This window comes from Vulpes vulpes, chromosome 12 (assembly GCF_048418805.1).
Source record: "Vulpes vulpes isolate BD-2025 chromosome 12, VulVul3, whole genome shotgun sequence".
Lineage (NCBI taxonomy): Eukaryota > Metazoa > Chordata > Mammalia > Carnivora > Canidae > Vulpes > Vulpes vulpes.
In genome coordinates this window covers 86,673,765-86,693,942 of record NC_132791.1, presented here as the reverse complement: position 1 = coordinate 86,693,942, position 20,178 = coordinate 86,673,765, and the positions used below count along the sequence as shown (strand labels likewise).

Sequence of the window (20,178 nt, the reverse complement as noted above, 5' to 3'; positions counted from 1 at the left end):
ATGCTTGTCCGAGAATTATCATTGTTCTTAAACATATTGATTCTGTTAGAAGAGTTTAGACATTTTTTAAAAAAGATTTTTTGGTTTTATTTATTCATTTGAGAGTGAGAGAAAAGACCACAGGGGGAGGGGCAGAGGGAGAGGTAGAAGCAGACTACCCCACCTCTCTGCTGCTGAGCATGGAGCCTGATGCCGGGCTCTATCCCAGAACGTCCGATCATGACCAGAGCTAAAGGTAGATGCACAATGTAATGAGCCACCCAGGCATCCCTAGAAATGTTTTTATTACAAATGTCGCTTCTTTAAGACAAGGGCTGGTGGACAATCTGTAGGACCACAGAGGGACAGAAACTGTGTCAGTCCCTGGGAATTTTGTATGTTTAACTTCAGTGTGGGCAGCTTGCAGAGTGAAGCCTTACACCCCCCCCTCCCCCCTCCCCAGTGATATCAGCTAGCTTCTTCCCAGGGTGGTGGAGAATCAAGATGGGACTTGTTGCCTCATCATGAAGAATTACAGTTGATCTTCAGCATGGGACGCAGAGTGGAGCAGGTAAAGTCCAGAGTGAAGCATGGAATCCAGTGTTTTGACCAGCACCACCATTTAGGAGTGCCAGTGTGTCTAGGGTGCAGTTAGTAAAACTTCATTATTGGGATGTGGTGTGGCCAAATGAGGGGAGGCTCTTGAGCTGCTTCTGGCGACTCGTGGGCTGCAGGTCCCCTTTAGCTGTGGTGGTTCTGAGTTACCTGTAGGAACGAGGGGGATTTGTGTCCAGTTCTTTCTTCATGTCTGATTGGAGTTTTCAGTCTAATACTGTAGAGGGAATTAGGACAGGCCTTTAAAGAAGCAAGTCCTGGGGTGCCTGGGGGGGCTCAGTGAATTGGGCATCCAACTCTTGATTTCAGCTAAGGTCATGATCTCAGGGTTGAGAAACGGAGCCCATGCATTTGGCTCCACACTCAGCTTGGAGTCCACCTGAGAATCTCTCTCTCCTTCTCCCTCTGCCCCTCCCCTTACTTGCATGCTCTAAATAAATAAATAAATCTTTAAAAAAAAAAAAAAAGGAAACTTAAGTCTACTGGACCCAGTGTGCTGGCCATCTCTTTTAGTACCAGCTATTATTACCGACTTTTGAAATAGGATTTTTTTTAAAGTGGTTCCCAAATCTGTGAAAGAAGGAAGTGATGCATTTAAATTAATCTTCTTTGTTCAGATGGATTTCCTAGAGGCTGAGGACCTAAGCTGGAGCCAGGATTAGAGCATGGGTAATTCACATTTGGTTCCTGCTTGCTTTTGGTTCTGTTCCATGAGTGTCATTTGGTAAAGGATTTTCTCAGCTATTACCACAGGTACAACTACAGTAGGGTCCTTTACATGTTTGATTCTAGAAAGGGAGCATCCTCCTTAAAATCTCCACTATAACTATAAGAAATATAGTTTCTGCTGTTCTGTTAGGAATATTTTATAATAAAGATTGCCTTTTTAATAATGTCAGGGTTTGTTGCCAAGGACGGTAGCAATTTTAATGCTTTATACTGCTTAAAAGTGGGGATGTTTTGGGGTGCCTGGGTGAGAGTTTAGCTCAGGTCCTCATCTCAGAGTCATGAGATCAAGCCCCGTGTTGGGCTCTGCATTCAGCTTGGAGTCTGAGATTCAATGTGTCTCTCTCCCCCCTTTCCTCCCTCCCCTGCACTCTTTCAAATACATTTTTATTTTTAAATATTTATTTCTTAGAGAGAGCAAGTGTTAGCACACAAGGAGGAGAGGCAGAGAGAATCCTAAGCAGAGCCTGATGTGGGGCTTGATCCCATAACCCTGAGATCAGGACCTGAGCTGAAATCAAGAGTCAGCTTAGCTGAGTGAGCTACCTAAGCACCTCTAAATAAATCTTTTTTTTTTTTTTTTTTTTTTTTTTTGTAAGGGTCTAATTAAAAACAAAAACATTTTGGACCATTCTTGGCAGTAACAGTAGTGGTATCACTAAAATCCTCTCACTGTGAAGATTATCCTTCCTATCTCTCTCTCTATCACACTTAATGTTTTCTATCTCTTTAAAGGGCATAGCTTTTTTTTCATTTTTTAGCGGACCTTGGAAACTGTGATTTAGTTAAAAGGATCACTTGAGCCAGATGCCTTGGGTTTGAAGCTCTGCTGTGACACTGCTTGGACTGTGGGCAAGTTGTGTATCCTGTGTGCGCCTCTTGTTTCCTCCTCAGTGAAAAGGGAATCATAGCAACGCCTTTGATGTACAGTTTAAATGAGTGTACGTCTGGTGCAAAATGAGTCCCTGTATTAGCAGTTGTGATTTTATACATCCTTTTGTTGCCGGTTACTTAATGATTAAAAGTGGAATGTTGGTGCAAAATTTTTAACTTGATTGTATCAACTTAGCAACAGGAAAAAAATTTTTTTTAAGCAACAGAATTTTTTCAGTCAGAGATGATTTCTTTCTGCCTGTGACCCCCCCCCCCCCGAAAGGGGGAAGAAACAGCTCTTAGAAACAACTCAGAAATAATGTCTCTAAAACATAGAAACTGTAAGAACGCATCAGTTTTTTTCTCTCGTACTTGAGAATGTATAAGTATCATCTAGGATAATAGTTGGGCTTCTGAGGTGATTATTTAAGGTTTGGTGTAACTTTGGGAGTCATTTAAAGGTTGAAGGACAGATTTGTGGGTAAAGTAGACTTTTGTTTGATATCTGCAAACATCACCTCAAGAGTAATTTCCCCCAAAACTCCCTAGGAAATTTTTACCTTTTACCTTAGTAAACCTGGAGTTTTGCCTCTTTGCACTTTAATTTTGGCCTGCTCACAAGGTGAGTTCTTGGGAACCTACCTACCTGATTGCTTATCATGTGACCAGTGAACCCAGAATCCCCACTGGAACGTCGTCCTCTCTGAGATGTTGGCTTGGAATGCATTTCTCGGGTTTCAGTTTTGAGTTCTTCCTGTTGAGTTTCTGATCTGAGGAGATGCAGAGGCTGCCTAGGTATTTGTTCTAGGCCTTCCTACCCATGCCTCAGGTGAGTGTGCCTGTGGAGGCATTTATTTCCTCCAAGGCACCACACAGAGCTGAGGTGCCGCTTAGCTGGCCAAGAGAGGTGATGATCCCTGGTAGTTGTTTCTTTTCAACACCAGTCCTGTCCCACAGAGCTGGAGTGTTCGCGCCTCCCTTCTCCTGGCCTGTTTACTGCTGGCTGGGCCTCAGCACCAAGCTTCAGCAGGTGAGGTGAAGAGCACACTGGAGGCAGAGTCAAAGGTGAGTGCTCTGGCGCTGAGAAGGTTTGCTGAGCACACCCCAGAAAGGACCATGACAGTGGTTAGGAGAGTCATCACACAAACAGATCTGCCATTGTGGCTGCACTGCATGGAAAAAGCTGAAGCCCAGGGCTAGGCTGGAGGGACATGTGGCTTTAGTGGGGATTTGGGGTTTAAAAGGTGAATGGGAAAGGAAAAGTGCAAGGAGCAAGGAGCTTTGCTCTGGCGCTGCTGCTTGGGTCGGGGTTGGGGGGGTGGGGGTTGCTCTCTGCAGTCATTCGGGGGGATTCCCACAGAAGCAGCACATTGACATCTGCTGAACACTCAGGATTCCATCATAGGATACCTGGGGTATTTGACATGCATAGCAAGAACTTTTGGGTGTTTCTTGGGGTTTTTTTGGGGGGTGGGGGGTTGTTGTTGTTGCTACCTATCTATAATGAGAAGCTTGGCATGCAGCCCTCTAGCCGGAAATAGAATCTGAGAACCACACACTCTTGAAGAGCTTGTCCTGACACTCACCCTGAGGCACCCCCACACCCTCTTGTTAAGCGTCGTTTGGGACAGGCCTGATTCACTGGTATGGCTGTGCCAGGGCTGGCCTGCCTCATTAGAAAATGTGTTTTGGAGCAGAGACAATGAGGGACGGGAAAGGTAACAAACACCTCTTGGGATTCCCAGATTGCTCAGGATGTTATAAACAGTAAGTGCTCCCTTTGATCGTGGAGGGTGGTGTGGGGCAGGCCAGCAAGGGGGTGGTGGTTACTGAGAAGAGAGCTGGAGCCAGACAGCCATAATGGCTTGTCCAAAGGCTGCTCTGAATCCCAGTGGCAAAAAGCTCTGTACTTGCCACTAATTTCTGTTTTCTTTGCTGTGGTTGGCTTTATTAAAAGGGCATAAGGAAGCAGCCTAGACATTCAGTTCCAATCAGTTTTCTGAGCTAAGCCGGTTTGGGGGAATGGGGTGGGGTGGGGCTGAACCAGGCCTTTGGTGATTTCAGAGGAAGGCTGACTGGCTTTATGGCTTATTCACTTTCTTGGGGGAGGGGAGAGAGATATATGGAATGGTATAAATCATCAAAGGGATTCAGGATACACAAACATGTTTCATCCTGTTTGGAGAGCTGGGACCAATGAAGGGCTGCCGCCTTCAACGTGATTTTAAAAAGATTGCTCTGATGGTCACTGTGTCTTGTGTAACCTTTTCTGGACGTGGTTCTGTGCTGGCCATTCCCTGTGTGAGTGAGATGGACGACTTGTCTTGGGTTCCTGGAACAGAATTGGGAAACAGGGGTCTGTATTTGGGAGGAGCATGAGGATTTTACCTGAGGATGGCCCTTTAACTTCTTATGAGGAAAAACCACCTAATCAGCGGTTGCAAATTATGTAAATTTGATGCAATAATCAAGCATCTTGCTCCACTGTCTCATTTACCTTTTGATTTCAGAGAAGTTCAGCCCCATGACTTTTTTCCTTATTTGAACTAGAGCAGGGTGCAGAGATACTCGGGTCACACCCTAGCCTGGGAGGGGATCTATGTAAATACAAGCTGCTAATTTCAGACAGACACAACTAAATTATTAGAGCTCGGTTAATTTCAGCTCACTCACCAGCTTCTCTATCCTCGATGTGTTTTTCCATATGTCTCAAAACTTAAAAATGCCGTCCTGGCCTTTTGGGTATGGTTTGCTGGGAGCTTCTGACCCTGCTTGGCTCTGTGTGCAGGGAAGGCTGATGGCAAGAACCCAGACCACGGCTAGGGGCGCTGGTGCAGAGGACCGAAGCCACAGTGCTGTTTTAATCCCTGTTCACCCCGCTTGACCCCCCCATTCCACGGTCCTTCAAATTTCATTAGGACACAGGTGTAGGGATGCCTGGGTGGCTCAGTGATTGAAAACCTGCCTTTGGCTCAGGTCATGATCCTGGGGTCCTGGGGTCGAGTCCTGCATCAGGCTCCCCACAGGGAACCTGCTTCTCCCTCTGCCTATGTCTCTACCTCTCTTTCTGTGTCTCTCATGAATAAACAAACAAACAAATAAATAAATAAAATCTTAAGAAAAAATGGACACAGGTGTAGAGTCTTGGTTGCATTTAGCAATCCAGGGTAGGTTAACCCTGTTCTGTTTCCACTACGACTGGTATACAAGGAACGAGAAAAACTTTTGAATTTTAGTTAGGCAGTACTTAGAGTATGTGGGCAAACATAGAAAAAATGGACTTTATGGAACTCCGTGATCGGATTTGGTGCTGGGTAAGAGGTGTCTTGGAGCAGCATCTTTCCTGTGAGTGGGTTGAAATGGAAGGTGAAATGTTGACTGACTCTTAGTTCCTAGAGGTTGTTTTGTATCTGGTATTCATTACAATTGCAGTTCCTAAACAAGATGAAACTGTGTAGAGCTAATGACATAAAATGTTTCCTCCTTATCTAATCAGGAATCTTTCTCAGAGTAGCTAGATTAGATGTTATTCAGAATGGATAATATAAAAAATAATTACTAACCATATTTCATTTGTGGAATTAACCATATGGCCTCGAACTTTGCATACATTGCAAATGGAAATAAAGCCAATAAAGAGCAGTCAGTCTATAGTGCTTCTAGCCAGTGGCACACAAGAATATTATACTGTTTGTTATTTTAATCTGCATATGAAATATGATCTGCCGTTTGGAATACTGTAATTTTATGTTATTGGTGCATTTGCCCATTTCGTTTGTGGAGTTTTGTGAAATTGTATTTTAATTTGGGGAGGGGAGGCAGTGTATCATAATGAATAACATTCACTGAAGAAATCTGTATTTGATTGTATAAGGCAGTATTTGGGGGCGTTAGCAGGCTGGAAATGCACCAGAAGCTTACAAAAGAATTTTAGGGGAGAATATAACTTAAGATATCTTCAAAAATATGAGTTTGATTCTTGAACCTTACCAATTAAGGAAGACCTGGGGATGAGTCAATATATATTACATTGAGTTTTAATATCATAACCAGGCACTTCTTGTTATAGGGATATAAGGGACATGCCAGTTTTTTACTCAAGGTAAAACTCATACAATTATTTTTTATTTTTTAATTTAAAAAAGATTTTATTTATTTGACAGCACACAAGCGGTGGCGGGGAGAGGGTAGGGAGGTGTGGGCATGCAGAGAGAGAGGGAGAAGCAGACTCCCAGCCGAGGAGGGAGTCTGATGTAAGGATTGATCCCGGGACCCTGGAATCATGACCTGAGCCAAAGGCAGATGCTTAAACAACGGAACCACCCAGACACCCCTTCATTATTTTTTAAAAGATTTAACTTATTTCTTTGAGAGAGACAGAATGATTTGTGGGGGAGAGGCAGGAGCGGGAGAAGCAGACTCCCAGCTAAGTAGGGGTGCTCCATCCCAGGACCCTGAGATCAGGACCTTAGCGGAAGGCATACGCTTCACTGACTGAGCCACCCAGGTGCCCCTACAATTAGTTACTAATAGTTATTTGTTAGGTGTCCACCCTGTAAAATAACGGAGACTAACCATGCCCATGTGAGTGTTCTGAATCCTGGTTATAGAACACATTTTGTTGACGTGAAAGTGCACACTTACATAAGGATTAGGAATTAGAGCAATGCAGTTCACATGAGGTTTGACCAGGAAATATTTAATAAGTCTGAAAATCCTTTTGGTTGGGTTGTGAGACATTTGTTTTGTAGCTTTGTTATTTCTGCTCTGTTTCAATGTTCAAGAATCGGTGGCAGTGAAACCAAGCTGTCTGTTCGGAACCAAAGACTGACGGCGTCCAGGGACTTAGCTGTTTCAAAAGTTGTCAGCAGAAAACACCATTTCTTTAGCATCTCGTAAACTGTCCCATATATTGGCAAACTAACTGCTGCACTCTGGGTGTTACTAGTTAATAGAGAAACAATAACAAGACTTTCCTTGAAGATACTGGAAAGTTGGTCAATAATAGAGCATGAATTAGAATCACATTCTAGTTTTATAATGGGAAAAGTTCTCTACTATTAGAATTGGTGTCTGGGGATTGATGAGAGGGTGAGAAATCTTTAGAAGTCCTGATTAGTACAAGGAAAAGCACATAAAAGTAATTTCACACATACTTAGCAATACATGGAATAAGGTCTGCTCATTGGACTTCCGTTTTTGAAGGACAGCAAGAAGAACAAAGAGAATGTGTCTGGGTACCTGCGGTCTGATCCTGTACTTGGTTAAAGAAGAGGGTGCTTGGGGCACCTGGGTAGCTCAGTTTGTTAGGCCGCTGACTGTTGATTTCAGCTCAGGTCACGATCTCAGGGTTGTGGGATCAAGCCCCGCGTCGGGCTCCATGTTCACCATGGAGTCTGCTTGAAATTCTCTCTCTCCCTCTCTCCCTCTCCCCCCCAGCTCTCCTCTCAAATAAGTAAATCTTAAAAAAAAAAAAAAAAAAAAGAACAGGGTGGTCAAATCCTAAGAGCATTCCTGTTATTCTCTAGACTAATTTTGTGTTGATCTGCAACGGGCTACAATATGTTTTATCATTCAGTGTCTCTCCCCTGGCCTAAGAAGGTCTACTTGAATGCCTGGGTATGTACTTTGACTAGCATTTTCCCTGAGTCCTTTCTTTTCCTGCACAATGGGAGAATACTCAATAATAGCACCTACCTTGTCAGTTTTGAGCGAGCGTGAATCACAGGAGCAATGCCCAGAATAGTGCCTGGCGTATGTTGTAAGGGTTCAAGAACTGTTTCTGGGATTTGTCTAAACACAAACCCCGGGCAGTGTTTTCAGCCAGCAGTCAGGGAGCCATCTGCATTAAGCCACTGGCTAAATCAGACTTTCTTAGTCTTTCAGCTTAAAAAAAAAAAAAATCATTATTCTTGGGGGCGACTTTTGTACAAGGCATCTGTAACGTTGCGGGAGTGGGTGTTGGCAGGAGGAGGAGGTTGCAGGATAGAGAAGGATAGATGATTCCTTAGCCACTTCCAGATTATATCTTAAAGTAAAGCCCCCCCCCTCCTGAATTCCAGAATATCAGACGTAACCATAACATAAACACAACAGCATACTCTTTAAGCCAAAGGAAAAAAAAATTCCAAGCTGTTCTGAATTATCTGGTTCATTTGAGATTGGACTCTGTGATTTGGTCCTGGTGGCAAGGCTCACTCTAGAAATGCAGTTCAGTGGAGTGCCAGGGTAGCAAGCACCAGGACTGGAGGTTACTTCAGCATAGTGATTGTAGGTTTCCCAACAGAATCATTCTGGTTTTTGCCTTTCTGCTCCCCCAGAGCTTTGGTGAGGAACTTCTTAGATCTGTGTGGGTGGTGGGCTTTTGCCTGCTAGGCAGGCAGGCTCAGCAGCCTGGTTTTCCAAATGCATTTCTCCTGCGCCCCTTTCTGCCTCCATTGAAGCATATCTGAATGGTGTAGGAGTAAGCTACCTCTTGTGCTTTGCTTTTTCCTTTCTTACATCACAGGAATGAACTGGGGTGGGGGGTTGGGGGGTGCGTGGGAGTGACTTGGCTTAGCCTAGCTTGGGTGTGCCACAGCATGGGAGAAACCCCGTGCTGCTGGCTCTGCTGGAGCTTTCACACATCTGGGTGACACTTGACTACCGGTGAAGAGTCAAACCAGAGCAGGGTTCTCCAGCAAGCACCTTGCTGTTTTCCGCCCCCTCCTTTTGGTTTTTTTTCCTTGGGATGCTGTCTAGTCCTGTTGTTAAGTGCTCACAGTTACTTCAGATGTGAAAGTATGGGAAACAGGCCTGGTCTCCGTTGTTAAGTGCCCATCAGTGTAAAATACACAGGGACTTTCTAGAACTTTGTAATATGAAAATGGAGTTAAATAATTTGCTTTTTATTTTGAGTGCATGTTTAAAGGATAATATTTGAGATGTATTTGAGTTAAAATTGTCACCCATTTTAACAATTTTAATGGGGTTATTTTATTTTATTTTTTTAAAGATTTTGTTTATTCATGAGAGAGAGAGAGGCAGAGACAGAGGGAGAGGGAGAAGCAGGCTTCTTGTGGGGAGCCTGATTCAGGACTCGATCCCAGGACCCCGGGATCATGACCTGAGCCCAAGGCAGATGCCCCTGGCTGATAATTTTACATGGTGCTCTGTTTCTGTTGGACAGCACTGGTGTGTTCTGTGCAGGAATTAGGGGTGGGGGGGCACACCTGTGGCGTTTGCCCTAGGTAAAGTTGATTTGTATTGAGGTATGATTAGCATGCAGTAATGCTTATCTGTTTTAGGTAAATAGTTCTGTGAAGTGTGTTAGATGCGCTTTGTCATATAATCCATCACAGTCAAAAGTGCTACTTTGCAATGAATCCTCTCTATAAAGCTGATCTCTTTACTAGGTTTTCTGACTTTTCTAGAATGTCTTTTTTTTTTTTTTTTTTTTTAAGATTTTATTTATTTGAGAGGGAGCAGAGTGACATAGAGCAAGTGAGCATGAGCGCTAGTGAAGAGCAAAGGGAGAGGGAGAAGCAGTCTCCCCTCAGAGCAGGGAGCCTGACGTGGGGCTTGATGCCCGGACCCTGAGATCATGACCGGAGCTGCAGCCAGACACTTAACCAACTGAGCCACCCAGGCGTCCCTTCTAGATTGTTTTAAGTAGAATCTTAGTTTATTTGAGATTCATCTGTGTTGGTGTTAGAAAGGCCTTTCTTTTCACTTCCGAGTGGTATCCTGTAGTCTGGACGTCCCACAGTTTTGTCTGTGTCTTCATCCTTTCACAGACGTGGTCGTTTCCCCTCCTTGTCACTTAATGGGTTTTGCTGCTGTAGATAGGTTTTTGTGCGGTTATGGTTTTCATCACGAGGTAGTCCTTGCTTGTGCATTACCTTTATACCCGTCTTTCCAGCGTGGATGTACCCTTGCCTTCCACAAGCAGTGCAGGAGGGTTTAGTTTGCTCTTGAGGCTTCATTTGTATTTGGTTGCTGTTGATTTTTAAATTCTACCCATTTTAAAAGATACATAGTAGAATCTCACCATGGTTTTAATTTGCATTTCTCTAGTGACCGACAGATGTTAAGTGTGTATTTTCCTGTGTTTCTTTGCCCCTTTTAAAATTGAGTGGTTTTGGGGATCCCTGGGTGGCTCAGCGGTTTATAAAGCGCTGCCTTCGGCCCAGGGTGTGATCCTGGAGTCCTGGTATTGAGTCCCACATCAGGCTCCCTGCATGGAGCCTGCTTCTCCCTCTGCCTGTGTCTCTGCCTCTCTCTCTCTCTCTGCATCTCCCATGAATAAATAAATCTTAAAAAATAAAAAAAAAATTAAAATGGAGCCCCCCAACTCTTGATCTCAGAGTTGTAAGTTTGAGCCCCATGTTGAGTGTAGACATGGCTTAAAAATAAAATCTTAAAAAAAAAAAAAACCAGAAGAAAAGAAACCCCCAAAATAAAAGGACACTTGTGTAAGGAGGAAAATAACCCTTTTGTAAACTTTACTTTTATCTATATTAAAATTTTGAATCGACACCCACTATTTGCATGTGCACACATAACTGAAATGTGTCTCATGAAGTTTTGCGTTATGAATAAATTATTTCTATCTATTCATGATACTTTGACCTGTCCAGTTTTTTTCTGTTTAATTTAAAAGAAAAATGCTTGTTTGGAGCCTTGCATATTGATTCCTATGAGGGATATTCACAGCTTGTCTTGGATTTATTGGATGTAAATGTTTAAATTCTTTTTTTTTTTTTTTTAAAGATTTTATTTATTTGAGGGGGGTGGAGAGAACGAGAACAAGCAGGGGGCTGGGGAGCAAACTCCTGCCTGAGTAGGAACCCTAATTCGAGGCTTGATCCCAAGACCCAGAGATGATAACCTGAGTGAAGGCAGGCGCTGAACCAACAGAGCTACCCAGGAGCCCTGGACATGAATGTTTAAAGGTGCTTAGTACCAGGCATCACTGCATGGAGGCCCTTCCTCTTCACGATGCTGTGCCTGGGAGGGAACTCTTCTTGCCAACTCTGGGCACTTAAATTCGGTGTCTCATTTTACTTCACAGTTTAAAAGGAGTAGAAGCTTCTTGTCAGGCCTGGTGTTAAGGAAATGCTGCCTTTACTCACAGAGCTTCCTTCCATCTCAGTTTATCGACATCTATACATCTATATCTTTCATAAACAACAGCTCTCTTGGTTCTCAGTAATTTTTCAGAGTTCAAAGAGGTCCTGAGACCCAGCAGTGTGCTAATTACTGCTCCAGTTATATGTCATGTGGCTTTAAAAAAAAACCCTTTTTTCCTGGAGGAGTAAACGTCTCCCACCTTTTAAGAAACTTTTGATTGAGGCACCTGGGTGGCTCTGAGCCCCCCAACTCCTGAGCATCCAACTCCTCACTGAACTCCATGTCAGGTTTGGAGGCTGCTTAAGATTCTCTCTCTCTCTCTCCCTCTGCTCCTCCCCCTTCTTCCTCTCTAAAGTGAAATAAATTAACTAATTAAAAAAAATTAAAACTTTTTATTACAGGATATTGCAAATATCTGCTAAAGTGGTGAAAATAATTTGATAAGCTACCACATTACTCATCTCTTAGTTCCAGCTATATCCGTCTCATGGTCCACTTTGGGTTTCATTTATGTTTCTGCTTCTATTTGGATTGTAGTATAGCAGATGTCAAATGCGGTGTCATATACTTTGCAGACATTTCACTATTATTCTTTAAAAGATGAGGATACGGGTGATATAAATCATAGTTAATCCCAAATAACTAATCAGTGTTCACATGTCCTCTGCTGTCTGTCTCTCATCTTGTTTGTGAAGGTTGCTTTAAAATGAGGTCCTGGGGCACCTGGGTGGCTCAGTGGTTGAGCATCTGCCTTCGGCTCAGGTCATGATCCTGGGGTCCTGGGATTGAGTTCTGCATCAGGCTCTGCGCAGGGAGCCTGCTTCTCCCTCTGCCTATGTCTCTGCCTTTCTCTGTGTGTCTCAAATGAATAAATAAATAAAATCTTTTTTAAAAAGATTAGGTCCACACATTGAGATTGGTTGATTAAAAACATAAGTTTATTACTAACCTAATACCGTACTGTGACCCTCAGCTCTGCACTTGGTAATTTGTTGAGGAAACAGAGTGGGTTGTCCCCAAGGGGCACAAGTTTTAGATGTGCAGGTGTGTGGGCTAATTTACCAGGAGTGTTTGGGGCGAATCTGAAGTTGATTGTTGATACGATTTTGTTTTGAGGATTGGCCATCCTTCATGTTTTCCATAAAAGTAGGCCCTTTTGCCTGGCCTCCAACTATATCCCCTGCACATTTTTCATATTTTAAGCCTCATCTGCACATTTTCAGGGACACAGAACTTTGGTATGTCATGTTCAGTCAGCATCTGGAAATTTCTACCATTGTGCATGGTTAATGACGTGATGGAGAGCCTGGGAATGTGAAGCCCTGATGGCCTCAGAATGCACATTTAGTGAAGCCAAGGGGGAGATCTGACAGAGGGGTCTTAGGTAAGTGGTAGTGGGAGTGGAGCTGAATGCAGCTGCTGCCCCTTCCACTCTGGATGCTGGTGGATGGTGGTGCATCGGGGTGTTTGTGAGGAGAGAAGAGAACCAGGTGGGAGGGAGAGGACCCAGCAGTCATGAAGCCAGTGGATGGATCATGTGTGAACAGGTCCCCACAGGACTGGAGAAATTTCGTTCACTGGCAGTTTTTTTTTTACAAAAACCAGATCAATGTACCTGGAGAGGAAAGCAGCCTAAGAGGAGGTCTCTATCCTCCTAAGTGTTTGCATTTCTATCCCTCAGGATTCAGTGTCATTTCCTTTGGGAAACCTCCACCTCTCTGTGGCTCTGTTGTTACCTTGTTCCTATTTCTGTCACAACGCCAATCACACAGGACTTGAAATGTTTGTTTTCAGAGGTGCCTTTCCCCTTGTGCTGCCCTTGGACCCCTTTGATCCATCTTGTTAGTGAATTGCTGGTGAATATTTACCGCACGCGGGGCTTGGGTAGCGGTTCAATAATGCTGGATGAATGAAAGAATCACCCTGAATGGGAGTTCACGGAAGGAAATACCAAGAGGTGAGGTAGGGGTCATCCTTCTGCAACGCCCCAGGGACGGCTTTTTGGCCTCCTGTGGGCCCTTGTGTAGGTCCTGATGGAAAGGTTGGAGCACACTAACCTCACAGTGTTCTGAACGCTCAGGAAGCAGAGAAAGCTCCCGCAGAGGCCCCTGCGTGGCATCAGAAGGCCTTAGAACTCACCAGAAATCTTGAGTGATCATAGCTTGGTTACCACTGGTTGTTGAACACCTACTGTGTGCCAGGCACTCTGTGAGATGGGCTTCATTATTTCCAGTTCACTTATGCCTACAGGTGCTGTTTGTCCTTCTCTGCTAGTTTCTCTGTGTAGGACCAGGATCTCCAAACTTAACCAGAAATCATCAGTCATCATACCTCGGTAGCTCCTGCTTTCTGAGCACCTACTATGTACCAGGCACTCTTGTGAGATGGGCGTCACGTGTTATTTTCAGTTCAGTTCTGCTTGCTGGTTGCAGCTTCTCTCTCTGCTGTCATCTTTCTTAGGAACTGGGCAAGGTCCTTGAAGAAATGCTACAAACCCAAGATACTGGCAAAATCTGTTATTATTTTGTGTCATTGGAAGGATTAAACAGTTATACCTGTAGAGTGCTTAGGCCATAGCTAAACCTTTTTGAGTGCTTACTCCTGTTTTTATGGAAGAGACATAAAGCATAAAAATGTTGATCCAGGGGCACACCTGGCTGACTCAGTTGGTGGAGCCTGCATGCGACTCTTCATTTCGGGTTTGTAGGTTCTAGCCCCACATTGAGATTAGTTAAAAATACAATCTTATTATTTTTTAAGATTTTATTTATTGATTCATGAGAATCATACAGAGAGGCAGAGACACAGACAGAGGGAGACGCAGACTCCATGCAGGGAGCCCAATGTGGGACTCGATCCTAGGACTCGGGGATCATGCCCTGAGCCAAAGGCAGATGCTTAACCGCTGAGCCACCCAGGTGCCCCTAAAAATAAAATCTTAAAAATAAAATTCATCCGCATTGTCCAGTGTCATATTAACTAACCATTAAAGTGCTAAAGCCAAGCCCAGAGTCTGCCTTACTCCACACTTCAGAGCACACATACAGTGATGAGACTGTGCTTGACCCTGAGACCTCAGAGCTGGAGGTGCTGGTTGTCCAGACACCCCTTCCCCCATTTAAGATCGGTAGTGACTTCAGTTACAACACTGGTCCATGAGATCTATAGCTTTGGAGGCCCAAGCCTTGGAAGGATGCGCCGGGGCCACATGCCTCATTCCCACAGTGGGTGCCTGGTGACCAGCTGTGGAAGCCAGGGCGGTGAGTGGTAGGCCTCCCAATATAATGCCCTTCAAACAGCTTTTTCTTTTTTGGGGGGGGGGGGCGGCTAAGTTCTCATATTTCCTTTGGGACCAGAAAGAGTGTCTGTACCCCCATTGTATCTAGGAAGGCCAACTAGGTCAGAAAAAAGAGGTTTCAGGAACCCAGAGAAACCATCCATGTGTTGGTGCATGTATTTAATGAGGTAGGGGCAAAAATGTCCTTTTAATACGTTTGCTTGCATGATTTTGTCATCCCCTTAGACCTGTGCTTCCCTCCTTAACCATCATCTTATCCCTTGGGGTTACTGGCCTGGGCTGCCTGTGCTCTGTCCTTATTATTAGTTCCTGGCAGGGGCAGAGGCCAGAGGGGTGGGCCTGGGGAGTCAGCTGCTGCCAACAGTCCATGGCCCACCATGGCTAGGGAGCCTAGGGCAAGGTGACAACCTCCCAGGATCTAACAGATACTTGAGCGTGATTGTGGTGATAACGTGAATGGTCCTTGCCTCTTCCTTCATGGCAGGCTTGCTCTAAACCAGGTGTAGGGGTGTGTGTGTGTATGTGTGTGTGTGTGTGTGTGTGTGTGTGCGCGCGCGCGTGTGTGTAGGCAGGACATAAGATGATGGCCACTGTTGCAGCTCCCCCTCTCACTGAGGGTGCATGGATTTGTTAGCCTCTCGCTTTACGAGCAGGAACATCCATCTTTAGCATGCAGGCCCAACCACTCACACTCTGTCCAGCTTGTGAGGGTCAGGCAGCCATTTGGATTTTGTCTTCACGTTTCCAGACTGCGACGGTTGTCATGCAGTGTTGGCAAAGTCAGTGGGTTCTGTCTTAAGATGTCTTCTTTTACCCACGTGTGAAATACCTTTCTTTTACTTGGGAGAGGTCTGCAAAGAACATGAGTCCCACACTAGGTTGCAAATGTTGTCTGTCTCTTTGTTTTTCTGGAAAAATCTGCTGTAGCCTGTTAGTGGACGTTTGTGCTGTTCCATAGTCCTGATGATTGGAAAAACTTACCTTGTAACAGTGTCGATGTACAGCTCAGCACTGATCGGTGAGATACGGTGTGAGCAGCATCTTGCTTTCACTTAATTTTTACTGAGTTTTTTTTGGGTTTTACAGTAATTAAACTTGGCATTCATTTAAGGAATGAGTTGTGCTTTCTTTGGTCACGACCCAGGGAAAATGACATGTGTGTACTCTGGGAGTGAATTCTGGTGAGAACCTTTGTATTCTCCCCCCTCTAAATCATCCCCCCCGTTTCTTTCTTTTTTTTTTTTTTTTTTTAATTTTTATTTCACAAGTCAGGCTGTAACTTTAAAAGAAACTGTAGGAGCTGTTCCCCAGGTTATTCACAAAATGAGTCTTTGTCTGCTGTTTCATTCACCATCTGGTTACAAAGCTAAATTGGAATCGTGCTTGTTTTAATTATTTTCTACTTGTGTGGCCAGGAGGTTATTTGGTCTGGTGAGGTTATACTATAAGCGTGCATTCTCACTAATAGCATGGCGTCCACATCCTGCGCCAGCATCGGAATGGTTAAGTCCATCCACTTGTGTGGCCAATGCCTGATACAACACAGTGGTCACGACTTAAAATTACCAGAGGAAATGTGGTGTCAGTGTGTGGGTTTTCCCCCCTTTCTTTTTCTTTCTTTTCTTTCTTTTTTAAAAAAATCTCCAATAATGTTAATTAAGTGCATTTTTCGTCCAACAGAAATATGATTATAAATGACTTAAGTTGACAATCTTAGATCAGCACATTGTGTTATGAAAGGGACAATGTGTATTTCAAAAATTGGTAAGATGAAGTATTCAAAACACTTAAGTTTTGAACATTCTCCACAGCATGAATAATGGAAATAGCGTAGTCAGAAACTTCTCTGTTCAGTCATGATTTTTAGTGAATCAGCCAAAAGATGCAAGCATTGCAAAGAGGTATTTTTTTTAAGAGGTATTGTTTAATACTAGGAAAGTGACATCAAAAGATTTCTTAAAATTTTTTTTAAAATTTTAAAGTCCTCTTGTTCTCCACTTTCCTGCTTGGAATTGTTTTTAGAAGGGGACTTGATTCAAGTTCTGTGAAATATTGTTAGGTGTGGTAATTAAGTAATTGTTTCTTAAGATGCCTGGTGAGTGCTTACATATTATTTACAATAGGCAGTGAAGCTTACGTATTCATTGTCCTGTGAAATTCCTGTCCTCCTCACTCCTCATTTAAAAAGCAAAACAAAAAACATGTGGGCTAATATTTGGGAAAGCAACACAGAATATCCCCCACTCCCCACGCCAGAGGACTTTACTTAAAGCTGTACATTTGAGCAAGACTATGAAATATCCCAGGGATTTGGGAATACTCGCTAAGGTAATCCATTACAAATGTATGCTCTGGCATAGGAGCCAGAGTCAGGTCATGACCAAAAAATTTGGAAAGGCTGGTAAAAAGTACAGCCAAACTCAAACCCAGTAGCTCTCACTTAGGCATACATCAGCATGTAGTAGGAGGAAGAAGGTGGGAGGATTAAAAAGGGCTAGGGAAGAATGCCTATGAAGAATGATGAGCAATATTCATGTAAAAATGACTTCATCAATAATGTGATATTTTACAGGAGGGGGGGGTCAAATGGTTATTTCAGAAAAACAAATGAGCAATTTGCCTCATAATTTAATTTTTAAGATCCATCTGAATAGTAATTGGAACTCAGACATGCCTCATGGTTCTTTTGTTCATGAACTAACATATATTGGGGAGTGGTGTTGACATAAAAGACTCACTGAGTTAAAACCAAATATTTTATTTTCATTTCATTAAACTGGCAGGTGTTTTAGGGCAGCACTGTGTAGAAACAGTTTTCTTTTCTTTTCTTTTCTTTTCTTTTCTTTTCTTTTCTTTTCTTTTCTTTTCTTTTCTTTTCTTTTCTTTCTTTTCTTTTCTTTTCTTTTCTTTTCTTTTCTTTTCTTTTCTTTTCTTTTCTTTTCTTTTCTTTTCTTTTCTTCTTTTTTTCTTTTCTTTTTTTCTTTTCATTCAAGGGTTTGTTCATCATGAGAGACACAGAGAGAGGCAGAAACACAGGCAGAGAGAGAAGCAGGCTCCCTGTGGGGAGCCTGATGCGGGACTCCATCCCAGGACCCTGGGATTACGCCCTGAGCCACCCAGGCGTCCTAGAAACAGTTTTCTTACATGGAAGGAGCAAAATTTGAAACCCCTTTACCAATTGCTCATAACTTGCCTCTGCTTCTAAAGTAGTATTATTACAGTGGCCTGTACTTGAGTGCCAGGAGAGACCAGGGTGTTCAGGAAAAGGATTTGGCTTGCAGCTCAGGTGGGTGCCCCTTGGTCTTCCGCCAGTCTATTAGGCCTTCTCTGTTGGAGCCAGATTGGAGGGATTCAGTTGTTGAGACTTTGCCAAGATGGGACATAGACAATTCTTTGAGTAGATTTTCCCTGAAAGACAAATCCAAATTGGGGAAATAGACATCTATCTAGTCTTTTCTTTTTACACACACACACACACACACACACACTTTTATTTCTTAAGCTTCTTCCCACTGTCTTTTAAAAATAGCTTTATTGGGATATAATCCATATACCATGAAATTCATCTTTATAAAGTATACAATTCAGTGGTTTTTAGCATACTCCCAGAATTATGCAAACCATCACCTCTATCTGGTTTCAGAACATAATCATCACTCCTGAAAAAGAACCCTATACCCGTTAGCAGTTACTGCCTCTTCCCCACCCTCCTGTCCTCCCTCTAGGTCCTGGCAAACTCTAATGTCCTTTCTGTTGCTGTGGATTGCTTCTTCTGGACATTTTGCAAAAATGGAATCCTAAAATATGTGGTCTTTGTGTCTGGTTTCATTGACCTGTTATAATTTATTCGAGGTTTATCCATGTCATACCATAAACTAGTACTTTATTCCTTACTCCCACTTTACATTTAATAAAATTTTGATAAAATATACATAACAAAATCCCCCACGTTAACCAGGCTTAGGAATGCAGTTCAGCAGCATGGACTGTATTCACAATGTTGTGCAACCAGCAACCACTGTTAATTTTCAATAGTTCATTCATTCTTATTGCCAGTAATACTCTATTGTATGGATATGCCACATTTTACTTATCCATTCATCACTTATTTTCATTTGTTGTTTGTTATAAATAATGCTGCCATGAGCTTCTGTGTCCAAGATTTTGTCTGGGCATAGGGTTTTAATTTTCTTGGGTAGATATCTAGGAGTGGAACTGATGGGTCATGGTAATTACATATGTATCTTACACATCTGTTCACATCCTTTTTGCCCATTTGTACATTGAGTTGTTTGCCTATTTTTTATACATTTCAATTTTAATTTAAGATTTTGTTTTGGGATCCCTGGGTGGCGCAGCGGTTTGGCGCCTGCCTTTGGCCCAGGGCGCGATCCTGGAGACTCGGGATCGAATCCCACATCAGGCTCCCGGTGCATGGAGCCTGCTTCTCCCTCTGCCTGTGTCTCTGCCTCTCTCTCTCTCTCACTGTGTGCCTATCATAAATAAATAAAAATAAAAATTAAAAAAAAAAAAAGATTTTGTTTTTATTTATTCACGAGAGACACAGAGAGAGGGGCAGAGACACAGGCAGAGGGAGAAGCAGGATGTGGGACTCGATCCAAGGACCCCAAGATCAAGACCTGAGCTGAAGGCAGATGCTCCACCCCTGAGCCCACCCAGGTGCCCTTGCCTTTTTTTTTTTTTAAGACTTATTTATTTATTTTAGAGTGCAGGTAGGTGGAGGGAGGGGCAAAAGAACTGGGAGAGAGAGAAACTCAAGCGGACTCCCTGCTGAGCGGGGGAGCTTAGTCCTAGGACCCTGAGATCATGACCTGAGCTGAAATCAAGAGTCAGACGCCGGTTGACTGAGCCACCCAGGTACCCTGGGTTGTTTGCTCTTTTATTTTACTGTTGTAAGTTCGGCTCCTGTTCTGGATACATGTTTATTTTTTTTGATACATGTTTAATACATGTTTTTTGCAAGTAGTTTCTATCCTATTGTCGTAGAAATAAAGGTTATGTTATTTGCCGCCTCCCTCCCCTCCCAATCCATCTGAATGAGTTTTGGAATTAGCAGGAAGGATTATAGCTAGTTAAGCATCGAAATTTGTTCAGGAATGTGTAGGTGAAGGAGAAAAGAAATGGAGGTTGAGTTAAGTGAGATCCGTAGTTGGTGCCCTAACATGTGGATGATCACGGAATCCTGGACCAACAGAAGCATAGCACTCAGGTGGTAATGCAGAGCTTAAACAAATACCAAAGGGAATTCGTCATCATGCATGGCATTCTGGAGAAGAGAGGAGTGAGTGTATTTTTTTTTTTTTATTGTTGTTTTTTTAAGTCTGTGGTTATTGCGATGGATGAACACACAAAACCCATTTAGAGAGGGAAACCTTGAAAATAAAACATTTTACAGTGGGAGTCCACAGCCCCAATGGAAGACTGGTTCGATACGCGCACAAGTGTTCTCTGAGCATGTGTAAGTCCGTATGGATGTGCAAACAGCAATTGATCTGACAGCGTGAAGACACGGCAGCCTTTTCTAATTAAAGCCTCTTGATGACATTAAACTGTGT

General features: G+C 43.3%; 1 protein-coding gene across 6 annotated transcripts in view; it reads left to right on the top strand.

Annotated features, from left to right (window-relative positions):
- The window catches only part of JARID2 (jumonji and AT-rich interaction domain containing 2), a 259,185-nt gene that overhangs the window by 66,351 nt on the left and 172,656 nt on the right, over window positions 1–20,178 (top strand). The gene's annotated exons all lie outside the window — the stretch shown is intronic.